The following is a 12,050-nucleotide window of genomic DNA, read 5'->3' as shown; positions in this document are numbered from 1 at the left end:
ATGCCTAGCCCTACCTTCATCATAGAAGTTAGCTAGCTAGTTAACTACTTGAATAGGTTCTACCAGCCATGTTGATGATTGAAAACAGGGCAGCAAAGTTTGTTTAGCGATTTAGAGCATATTACTATTTTCCTGTAAATAACCAGACCTTCATACAAACTTTCTATGCTGAATTCTTGACGCACAACCGAAAGTGCTGCCATATCCTGCCAGCATGCCCACAAGCGAGCCACTCAGGCAGAGAATGACACGTGGATGAGGGTGAGGAACGAGATGGGAGTAACAATCCAGGCTATTTGCTCTGAGACCGGCATAATGATGTAATGAAACGAGCAGGTTTAGAACCCCCAACCTTCTAGCCCTAAGTCCAGCGTGCTACCGACTGCACCAAAAGCATTGTGGCTAAAAACACTTTATCAATTAGATATGTGTTTCGACAGCTGGAGGCATTTTGTTTTTCACAAGCGTACTGTAGCAAGCTGTGAATTCTGCAAACAACATCGCTAGGATGGGCTATTAGCTGAAAAATAGACTATTCAACCTATACAAAATAATTTTCTAATAGCCGAACTATGTGTGGGAGAGAAAAAAAAACTCCCCAACTGGCAACAAATAATTTGTATCTACCTTTCCACATATACCTACACACATGTATCTACCTACACACGGTGAATGTTCTGAAAAAAATATATACAGTTGAAATCGGAAGTTTACATACACCTTAGCCAAATACGTTTAAACTCAGTTTTTCACAATTCCTGACTTTTAATCCGAGTAAAAATGTCATGTCTTAGGTCAGTTAGGATAACCACTTTATTTTAAGAATGTGAAATGTCAGAATAATAGTAGAGTGATTTATTTAAGCTTTTATTTCTTTCATCACATTCCCAGTGGGTCAAAAGTTTACATACACTCAATTAGTATTTGGTAGCATTGCCTTTTAAATTTGGTTAACTTGGGTCAAACATTTCGGCTAGCCTTCCACAAGCATCCCACAATAAGTTGGGTGAATTTTGGCCCATTCCTCCGGACAGAGCTGGTGTAACTGAGTCAGGTTTGTAGGCCTCCTTGCTCGCAAACACTTTTTCAGTTCTGCCCACAAATTTTCTATAGGATTGAGGTCAGAGCTTTGTGATGGCCACTCCAATACCTTGACTTTATTGTCCTTAAGCCATTTTGCCACAACTTTGGAGGTATGCTTGGGGGGGGGGTCATTGTCCATTTGGAAGACCCATTTGCGACCAAGCTTTAACTTCCTGACTGATGTCTTGAGATGTTGCTTCAATATATCCACATAATTTTCCATCCTCATGATGCCATCTATTTTCTTGGGATGGTTTTCTTAGGCTTGCAAGCCTCCCTCTTTTTCCTCCAAACATAATGATGGTCATTATGGCCAAGCAGTTCTATTTTTGTACTTTTTGTACCAAAGTACGTTCATCTCTAGGAGACAGAATGCGTGTCCTTCCTGAGTGGTATGACAGCTGCATGGTCCTGTGGTGTTTATACTTGCGTACTATTGTTTGTACTGATGAACGTGGTACCTTCAGGCGTTTGGAAATTGCTCCCAAGGATGAACCAGACTTGTGGAGGTATACAATTTTTTTTCTTAGGACTTGGCTGATTTTGTTTTGATTTTCCCATGATGTCAAGCAAAGAGACACTGAGTTAAGGTAGGCCTTGAAATACATCCACACATCCAATTGACTCAAATTATGTCAATTAGCCTATAAGAAGCTTCTAAAGCCATGACATAATTATCTGGAATTTTCCAAGCTGTTTGAAGGCACAGTCAACTCAGTGTATGTAAACTTCTGACCCACTGGAATTGTGATACAGTGAATTATAAGTGAAATAATCTGTAAACAATTGTTGGAAAAACTACCTGTGTCATGCACAAAGTAGATGTCCTAACCGACTTGCCAAAACTATAGTTTGTGAACAAGACATTTTTGGAGTGGTTGAACAATGAGTTTTAATTACTCCAACCTAAGTGTATGTAAACATCTGACTTCGACTGTATATAAACTCAGCAAGAAAAGAAACGTCCTCTCGCTGTCAACTGTGTTTATTTTCAGCAAAAATATTTGTATGAACATAACAAGAGTGAACAACTGAGACATAAACTGAACAAGTTCCACACACACGTGACGAACAGAAATGGAATAATGTGTCCCTGAACAAAGGGGGGGTCAAAAGTAACAGTCGGTATCTGGTGTGGGTACCAGCTGCATCAAGTACTGCATCTCCTCCTCATGGACTGCACCAGATTTGCCAGTTCTTGCTGTAAGATGTTACCCCACTCTTCCACCAAGGCACCTGCAGACATTTTTGGGGGGAATGGCCCTAGCCCTCACCCTCTGATTCAACAGGTCCCAGACGTGCTCAATGGGATTGAGATCCGGGCTCTTCACTGGCCATGGCAGAACACTGACATTTCTGTCTTGTAGGAAATCACGCACAAAACGAGCAGTATGGCTGGTGGCATTGTCGTGCTGGAGGGTCATGTCAGGATGAGCCTGCAGGAAGGGTACCACATGAGGGAGGAGGACGTCTTCCCTGTAACGGACAGCATTGAGATTGCCTGCAATGACAACACGCTTAGTACGATGATGCTGTGACACACCGCCCCAGACCATGATGGAACCTCCACCTCCAAATCGATCCCGCTCTAGAGTACAGGCCTCAGTGTAATGCTCATTCCTTCGACGATAAAAGTGAATCCGACTATCACGCTTGGTGAGATAAAACCACGACTCGTCAGTGAAGAGCACTTTTTGCCAGTTCTGTCTGGTCCAGCGACGGTGGGTTTGTGCTCATAGGCGACGTTGTTGCCGGTAATGTCTGGTGAGGACCTGCCTCAGTCCAGCCTCTCTCAGCCTATTGCGGACAGACTGAGCACTGATGGAGGGATTGTGCGTTCCTGTTGTAACTCGGGCAGTTGTTGTTGCCATCCTGTACCTGTCCCGCAGGTGTGAAGTTCGGATGTACCGATCCTGTGCAGGTGTTACACGTGGTCTTCCACTGTGAGGACGATCAGCTGTCCATCCTGTCTCCCTGTAGCGCTGTCTTAGGCATCTCACTGTACGGACATTGCAATTTATTGCCCTGGCCACATCTGCCGTTCTCATGCCTCCTTGCAGCAAGCCTAAGGCACTTTCACAGTTGAGCAGGGACCCGTGGCATCTTTCTTTTGGTGTTTTTCAGTAAGTAGAAAGGCCTCTTTGGTGTCCTAAGTTTTCATAACTGTGACCTTAATTGCCTACCGTCTGTAAGATGTTAGTGTCTTAACAAGCGTTCCACAGGTGCTGGTGCTAAAAATATAGCTAACTTGTTATGCAAGTGTTGCACACCAACAGAACCTACACCAGTCGAGCAATTCATTTCAACAATAATCTTCATTTTAATTTGACTTTACAAACATCAAGAGGGCTTAATTGTAGACTATTTTTTTGGAGCCTAGACCTACATAAAGTAACTTAACTGGCTGAGGTTGGCTATGAGGCTTAGCAGCCTAATAGAAGTAGGATTCTTTTATTAGGCAACTAGTCAAAAATGTAGCATCCAACATAAAACAATCATTTAAAGAAAAAAAGTCTGCACGGTGGAACTAAAACAACGTAATGAATAATGAAAAGCACACATTTGTAAATCCCAAACTCTAAAGTCATTGGAAAGGTAGATAAAAAATGATTTGTGACATTGTGGTTACAATAAAGAATGTAAACAAGATGCTGTGTTTTTATTTACAGTAGTGATGGACAACTGGAGGCATTTTGAAAGTGTACTGAAGTGTACTATAGTACTGTAGCAGGTGTGGCCCATCACGCAAACAATGTTTCCTATTAGCAGGACAATGGACTTTTTATAGCCCAGCTACGGCTGTGAAAACCCCTCCACTTGCAATGTATTCAATGCTTAAATACTCTAAAGTGTTACATTTCTAACTCAAAACAGCAGTACAGTATTTCTTCATCACCTCTATGCTTTCGTTAATAAAATAACGAGAAAAAACATTCAAATGCAGATGTTTATTTAAACTACATTTTAGTCACACTTCCACCCAGTTCCACTACCACTGGTAAAACCTTGCTGAGATGATCAATGTATTTGTTGAGTTGTTGTATCGTCAATTTCTCTAGCTAAAGCATCTTGATCTTTGCTTGTCGGCTTGGCAGAGTTACAGATGAATGTTTTCAGTTGATACCAAACAAGTTCGATCGGTTTTAAATCAGGAGACCTACATGTAGAGATGGAATATCTATATTTTTAGATATACTGTAGGCCTACCGTAGGTGTTGTAGGTCTTTTATTTATGTTTTTTAAAATTTAAATGTAACCTTTATGTTACTACATAAAGGTCTACTTACTCTGCTGGTGTCTTGACCCAGTTTATGCCCTCATTTGCAATGCAAACCTAAACTTTTGTTATTGACCAAACACTTATTTTCCACCATAATTTGCAAATAAATTCATTAAAAATCCTACAATGTGATTTTCTGGATTCCCCCATTTTGTCTGTCATAGTTGAAGTGTACCTATGATGAAAATTACAGGCCTCTCATCTTTTTAAGTGGGAGAACTTGCACAATTGGTGGCTGACTAAATACTTTTTTGCCCCACTGTATAACATTTCTTACCGAGCCTTTCATGCAAGTTTCTTCAACTGTCCTCTTCTGACTGATTTGAGCGATGTTGTGCGGTGATGCCAGCAGATTCCTGATGACCTTTGCTGATCGCTCATCGTCTTCATTCATCAGTGAGTCGATGGCTTGAAGTGTCTCGCTGGAAATGGAATACAATGTAAAAATGTGCAGCATACAGTAAAAACCAGCAGTTGATTTTATATAGCATTATTTTTAGCATTATTTGGCCTACTTTACAGTATTGTCCCCTACTGTACCTGTACATTTTCCTGGGCTTTGCGAATAGCACTGTCCATGACCAAAATCCAAGTCTACCAGTATTTTTTTTAAATGTCTTCACTTGGTTTTCCGTTCCTCCTGAATGCACTAATCTGCTCACTTAAATGAATAGAGATCCTGGTCACGGTGCTACAGTATGTTGTACAGCATAATCAGAGTGAGGACAATCGGCGATCTGCTGTATGCTTAGCCTATTGTAACCTGAAAGCCCCACCTTTCCAGTACTCTTCACCGCGTCCAAAACTCCACCCTTAACGCAGTTACCATTCAAAAACGAGCTGTTTATCTAAAAACAAATGACATTGCGTCCAAAGAGAACAGACGAAATGGACATTGTTTTCATCAAGCCAGCTTCTTTCTATGGTGCTACCCGTTCAAGGGTTAGGACTGTAACCACCCAGTGTTGCCAACTCATTTTCACGGTAAGTTGCTAGAGGCAGGTTGATTTGTTGCTAAGTTCTGGCTGTACAATTTTGATTGAGACATGTTGATTGATGTTGTTTGTTCTGTTCAGGATCAAACATTCGTGACCCAACTATATTCATTGGGTTTGGCTTGTCGAACCCGTACTGCTGCTGCTGCAGTCAGCCAACAATGATTTGCAATTTGCTGCTGGCCTGCTGCTGCCTGTGCACGAGCTGAGCACCTGCTGCTGACGTCACTCACAATACACTTTTGCAGCCAGGCTCGTGTGTTGTGACTGAGTGTGTGACAGAGAAAATATTTTTTGTGTCATTTAGAGGGGAAAATGCGTGCATTTTAGTGTTTGAGTCACTTTTTAAAAGTTGCAAAAAGTTCAAAATAAATTTTTTAAAGTAGCTAAATTTGTTGCTAGGTGCTGTTGGACACAAAAGTTGCCAGGGTAGTCTGAAAAGTTACTAAATCTAGCAACAAAATTGCCAAGTTGGCATCACTGTAACCACCAGAGGACTTGAAAATGAGCCGAAACTGAGAGGATCACCAAAAACTAAAGGCATTTTGGTTTCAGTGCATTTTATATATAGAAATGTATTGATAAAATGTATATGTATATAGCCTATCAATGTGTATGCATACTGTGTAATAAAATCGATAATTGTGTACTAAAAACATGATTGTGTTTTTGCAGAGCTTACAACCATGCCGACAACCATCCGTGGAAATCAAGAAAGCGGTTATTTTCGCTAGATTCTTAAAATGTGTACGCAGCATTTGTGTGTTGGAGTCACTTAATTGTTAATTGATCTACCATTTCAATCATAAAATATGTAACTATCAAAATAGAGAAATTAATCTGTGTATGATGTAAAATGCATCATATGCGGATAATATCTATCATTGTATCATTTTAGAGCCAAGGGCCATAGCACATGTCACAATTGGTTACATAGTGTAACGGAGTCACTGGCCTGAATCCAATCTGGAGCCAGTCAGTCTATGTCTGTATAGCATAGAATTACAGTGCCTTCAGAAAGCATTCACACCGACCCCTTGACTTTTTCCACATTTTGTTGTTACATCCTGAATTTTTTAAAGATTTTCTTTTGTCACTGATCTACAGTGGAATTATGTTTTTACAAATTAATTAAAAAAGAAAAGCTGAAAAGTATTCAACCCCTTTCATGGCAAGTCTAAAGTTCAGGTGTACAAATTTGCTTAACAATTCACATAATAAGTTGCATGGACTCACTGTGTGCAATAATAATGTTTAACATGATTTTTTTGCATGACTGCCTCTTCTCTGTACCCCACATATACAATTATCTGTAAGATCCCTCAGTCGAGCAGTGAGTTTCAAACACAGATTCAACCACAAAGATCAGGGAGGTTTTCCAATGGATCACAAAGAAGGGTACCTATTGGTAGATAAGATCAAATGAAAAAAGCAGACATTGAAGTTATAAAATTACACTTTGGATGGTGTATCAATACACTAAGTCACTACGAAGATACAGGCACCCTTCCTAAGTCAGTTGCCGAAGAGGAAGGAAACTGCTTATGGATTTCACCATGATGCCAATGGTGACTTTAAAACAGTTACATAGTGTAATGTCTGTGATAGGGTAAACCTAAGCATGATCAACAACATTGCAGTTACTCCACAATACTAACCTAATTGACAGAGTAAAAAGGAGGAATCCTGTACAGAATAAGGCACTGAAGTAATACCGCAAAAATTGTGGCAAAGCAATTCACTTTTTGTCCTGATTACAAAGTGTTATGTTTGGGGGCAAATCCAATAGAAAACATCACGGAATACCACTCTCCATATTTTCAAGCATAGTGGTGGCTGCATTATGTTATGGGTATGCTTGTAATCGTTAAGGACTGGGGAGTTTTTCAGCATAAAAAATAAACAAAATAGAGCTAAGCACAGGTAAAATCCTAGAGGAATACCTGGTTCAGTCTGCTTTCCACCAGACACTGGGAGATTAATTTGCCTTTCAGCTGGGCAATAACCTTATACACAAGGCCAAATCTACACTGGAGTTGCTTACCAAGAAGACCATGAATGTTCTTGAGTGACGGCATTACAGTTTTGACTTAAATCTGCTTGAAAATCTATGGCAAGGCCTGAAAATGGTTGTTTAGCAATGATCAACAAACAAATTGACAGAGCTTGAAGAATTTTGAAAAGAATAATGGGCAAATGTTGCACAATCCAGGTGTGGAAAGCTCTGAGACTTACCCAGAAAGAGTGATCCACTTGTCATGAATGGACCTACCAAAACTTACCAGAAGGAGCAAAGGTTGTTATCATAACATGCAAATCAATATGATTGCAATGGTTTAGACCTCCAAAAATTATTTAATTCACTGTTCGCTATTTTCACAGCTTGTCAGGCTTAGCCTGACTACCCATCCACATCGCTCCGGTAGGTTTAGTCTGACCTGTTCAAACTTCAATATAGTATCTGTTTGTGTGTGAGATATCACCTATTCTAACTGACTTTGGTAATAAAACAGTGGCTATGTTTGTATGTGTTCACAGATACAATATAGTAAAAAAGAAAAACACTAGAATGAGTAGGTGTCCAAACTTTTTACTGGTAAAGGGTGGCAGGTAGCCTAGTGGTTAGAGCATTGGGCCAGTAACTGAAAGGTTACCGGGACATTCAAGACAGGATCAACATTGATAATAAATCATGTTTTGTTTACTTACTTTTTCCTTAACTTGTTTCTATAACTTTCTAGCAAGTCAAGCTATCTTACAGAACAGCTAGCTAGCTAAAAGCTAGGCTATATTGTAGCTAGTGACCTTCACCCATAATAATTATCACAATAAAACTAAAACGGGAAGCAATGTTAAAAAGTATAAAGTATAATTGGCTTAACTGCCAATGCATCTTATTTTTTTTATGTACTATTAAAATAGTACTCACTTATAGGAATGGGTAAATCAATACAAGTTGCTAGCTATCCCATAAACCCGTCTTCGAAAATCACATATTTTCATCTTCTATGGTTTGGTAACTTCCGATTCTTCGATGGACTCTGGCCTGACTAAAGAAGACTGCACAGTTTGGAAAATTTCAAACGGAGCCTTCATCTGCAGAGAAATTCCCATGCCAATAAAGCCTTTAAATTGAAAGTGAATTGAGTTGCTGCGGGGCAGATTGCCTCCCAATGAAATGAATAGACTTCTGCCTGAAAGCATAAAGTTTGACGCAACTGATGTGTACAAGGCTTAACACCGTGTAGCACCCACTTGGGTGATGATACTCAAGAGCAGCCACAAAGGCGCTGGAATCTCACCACACAATGTTCATGGTCAGAATAGTTTATCACACTTCAGTTGTCACTTTTACGAGACCCTTTCCTCTTTTCCCCTCAAGCCAGCTAACTGATTTGAATCATCAAAATGATCAGATTATGATCAAAATATGAATTCAGAAAAAAACAGGAAGTCAATTGAAACAATTCCATTCCGAAAAAACACTTAAAACACCTAATGATTAAAAATATTTTTTAAATGTACAGAAGGGATCAATCTCTGGCTGCTGTTACGGCACCATGCCGACAAAAATCTCCCATGGCTGGAGCAAACATTGTCACTCAAAAAATAAATAATATATATACCGTACCAGTCAAAAGTTTGGACACACCTACTCATTCCAGAGTTTTTCTTTATTTTAACTATTTTCAACATTGTATAATAATAATGAAGACATCAAAACTATGAAATAACACATATGGAGTCATGTAGTAACCGAAATAGTATTAAAAAAATCCAAATCATTTTATATTTGAGATTCTTCAAAGTAGCCACCCTTTGCCTTGATGACAGCTTTGCTGGGAAATGGTTCATTTATTGTGTTTGGTATCATCATTTTAAGAACGAAAATTGGATATCAACTAATTTTCTCATTTATGGTTTCAAAATTGTGCGTTGAGTAACAGAAAACAAAATAAGATCTTGCGATACATGACCCCCTCCATCCTCTCCTCAATACGGTGCAGTCATCCTGTCACCTTTGCAGAAAAGCATCCCCAAAGAATGATGTTTCCACCTCCATTCTTCACAGTTGGGATGGTGTTCTTGGGGTTGTACTCATCCTTCTTCTTCCTCCAAACACGGCGAGTGGAGTTTAGACCAAAAAGCTCTATTTTTGTCTCATCAGACCACATGACCTCCCATTCCTCCTCTGGATCATCCAGACGGTCATTGGCAAACTTCAGACGGGCCTGGACATGCGCTGGCTTGAGCAGGGGGACCTTGCGTGCGCTGCAGGATTTTAATCCATGGCGGCGTAGTGTGTTACTAATGGTTTTCTTTGAGACTGTGGTCCCAGCTCTCTTCAGGTCATTGACCAGGTCCTGCTGTGTAGTTCTGGGATTATCCCTCACCTTCCTCATGGTCATTGATGCCCCACGAGGTGAGATCTTGCATGGAGCCCCAGACCGAGGGTGATTGACCGTCATCTTCAACTTCTTCCATTTTCAAATAATTGTGCCAACAGTTGTTGCCTTCTTACCAAGCTGCTTGCCTATTGTCCTGTAGCCCATCCCAGCCTTGTGCAGGTCTACAATTTTATCCCTGATGTCCTTACACAGCTCTCTGGTCTTGGGCATTGTGGAGAGGTTGGAGTCTGTTTGATTGAGTGTGTGGACAGGTGTTTTTTATACAGGTAATGAGTTCAAACAGGTGCAGTTAATACAGGTAATGAGTGGAGAACAGGAGGGCTCCTTAAAGAAAAACTAACAGGTCTGTGAGAGCCGGAATTCTTACTGGTTGGTAGGTGATCAAATACTTATGACATGCAATAAAATGCAAATGAATTACTTAAAAATCATACAATGTGATTTTCTGGATTTTTGTTTTAGATTCCGTCTCTCACAGTTGAAGTGTACCTATGATAAAAATTACAGACCTCTACATGCTTTGTAAGTAGGAAACTCTGCAAAATCGGCAGTGTATCAAATACTTGTTCTCCCTACTGTATTTGAATAATCTAGGATTATACAATCAAAGACGTTAAACACAATACATGTCAAAATGAAATGCCTTTCATGGTGTCTGACGGAGTTGACATAAATCAAGTTAGTTGCATTTTATTTAAAAAATGAAGGAATAAGGTTGTTCTTTTACGTGGTGTAATAGCTGATACATTGGTCTATCAAAATCTACATTTCAAACGGTGTTTATATTAAGTAAAAATATTTGCTTGTTTTGTCACAAACTGAAATTAGGCAAACTATTAGAATTTTAGCAACCAGGAAATGGCGGAGCGATTTCTGCATAGTGCATCTTTAAGACAACATTTATCAAAACCTATGCCTGTAGCCACAAAGAGTCTCAGAATATAAGTGCTGATCAGGGATCAGGTCCCCATCATTGTCTTATTCATTATGATTTAAAAGGCTAAACTGATCCTAGATCATCACTCCTACTCTGAGATGCTTTGTGGATACAAGTAGCAAGTAGCATTCTCTTGGCATCCACCAAACCCAGATTCGTCCGTCAGACTGCCAGATGGTGAAGCATGACTCAGCACTCCAGAGAACACGTTTCCACTGCTCCAGAGTCCAATGGCGGTGAGCTTTACACCACCCCAGCTGACGCTTGGCATAGCGCATGGTGATCTTAAGCTTGAGTGTGGCTGCTCGGCCATGGAAACCCATTTCATGAAGCTCCTGACAAACAGTTCTTGTGCTGATGTTGCTTCCAGAGACCGTTTGTTTTACTCGGTAGTGAGTGTTGGGACAGATGATTTTTATGCGCTACGTGCTTCAGCACTCGGCAGTCCCGTTCTGTGAGTTTGTGTGGTCTTCCACTTAGCGGCTGAGCCGTTGTTGCGCCTAGACATTTCCACTCACAATAACAGCACTTACAGTTGACCGGGGCTGCTCTAGCAGGGCAGACATCTTATGAACTGATTTGTTGGAAAGGTTGTTGCCATGTTAAAAGTAACTGAAAGGCCATTCTACTGCCAATTATTTTATACACCTGTCAGCAACGGGTGTGGCTGTAGTTAACATTGGGCTCAGTAGTTAACATTGGGCTCACCTCAGTGTGTGGTCCTATGCTGCTCAGCTGGTTCCTATGTGGGTTCAAGAGTAGGTGTAGTCTGGTTGACCTCCATGAGCCCCTCAGGTTTCGTTTTTAATTTTTTTATTTATTTAACTAGGCAAGTCAGTTAAGAACAAATTCTTATTCTTATTCTTATTTTCAATGACGGCCTAGGAACAGTGGGTTAACTGCCTGTTCAGGGCAGAACGACAGATTTGTCAGCTCGGGGGTTTGAACTTGTAACCTTCCGGTAACCTTCCGGTTACAAGTCCAGCGCTCTAACCACTAGGCTACCCTGCCGCCCCAGTAGCCTAGTGGTTACTTAACAAATAAGGAACACTCAAAATGTGCACTTATAAATCATAACAGTTTTAATCAAAATACAGCTGTAGACAGAAGTCAAAGATCAAACATCACACATCACACATACAACTGATGTCTCTCCTGAGTTCTGCAAAATATGAAAAGTCCCAAGTTATTTTATTAATAAGCCCGAAGTCCAGCCGTAGTGATGTCACTGCATATGTCATTACCTTCTACTCATCAGTCCAAGCCCATGCATACACAGCTATACAAACTAGCAAGAGAGATACAATAGTTCCTGTGTTTTCTAAGGGCTCAGCAGTAAATGTCCA

The 12,050-nt window shown here is 40.3% G+C and overlaps 1 protein-coding gene across 2 annotated transcripts in view; it reads right to left on the bottom strand.

Moving 5' to 3' along the window:
• LOC112231940 (zinc finger protein 583) overlaps positions 1–12,050 on the bottom strand; it is a 969,163-nt gene that overhangs the window by 127,999 nt on the left and 829,114 nt on the right. The gene's annotated exons all lie outside the window — the stretch shown is intronic.

Source organism: Oncorhynchus tshawytscha, linkage group LG34, assembly GCF_018296145.1.
Source record: "Oncorhynchus tshawytscha isolate Ot180627B linkage group LG34, Otsh_v2.0, whole genome shotgun sequence".
NCBI lineage: Eukaryota > Metazoa > Chordata > Actinopteri > Salmoniformes > Salmonidae > Oncorhynchus > Oncorhynchus tshawytscha.
Note: the sequence above shows the minus strand (reverse complement) of the source record. Positions and strands in the feature narration are given on the sequence as shown.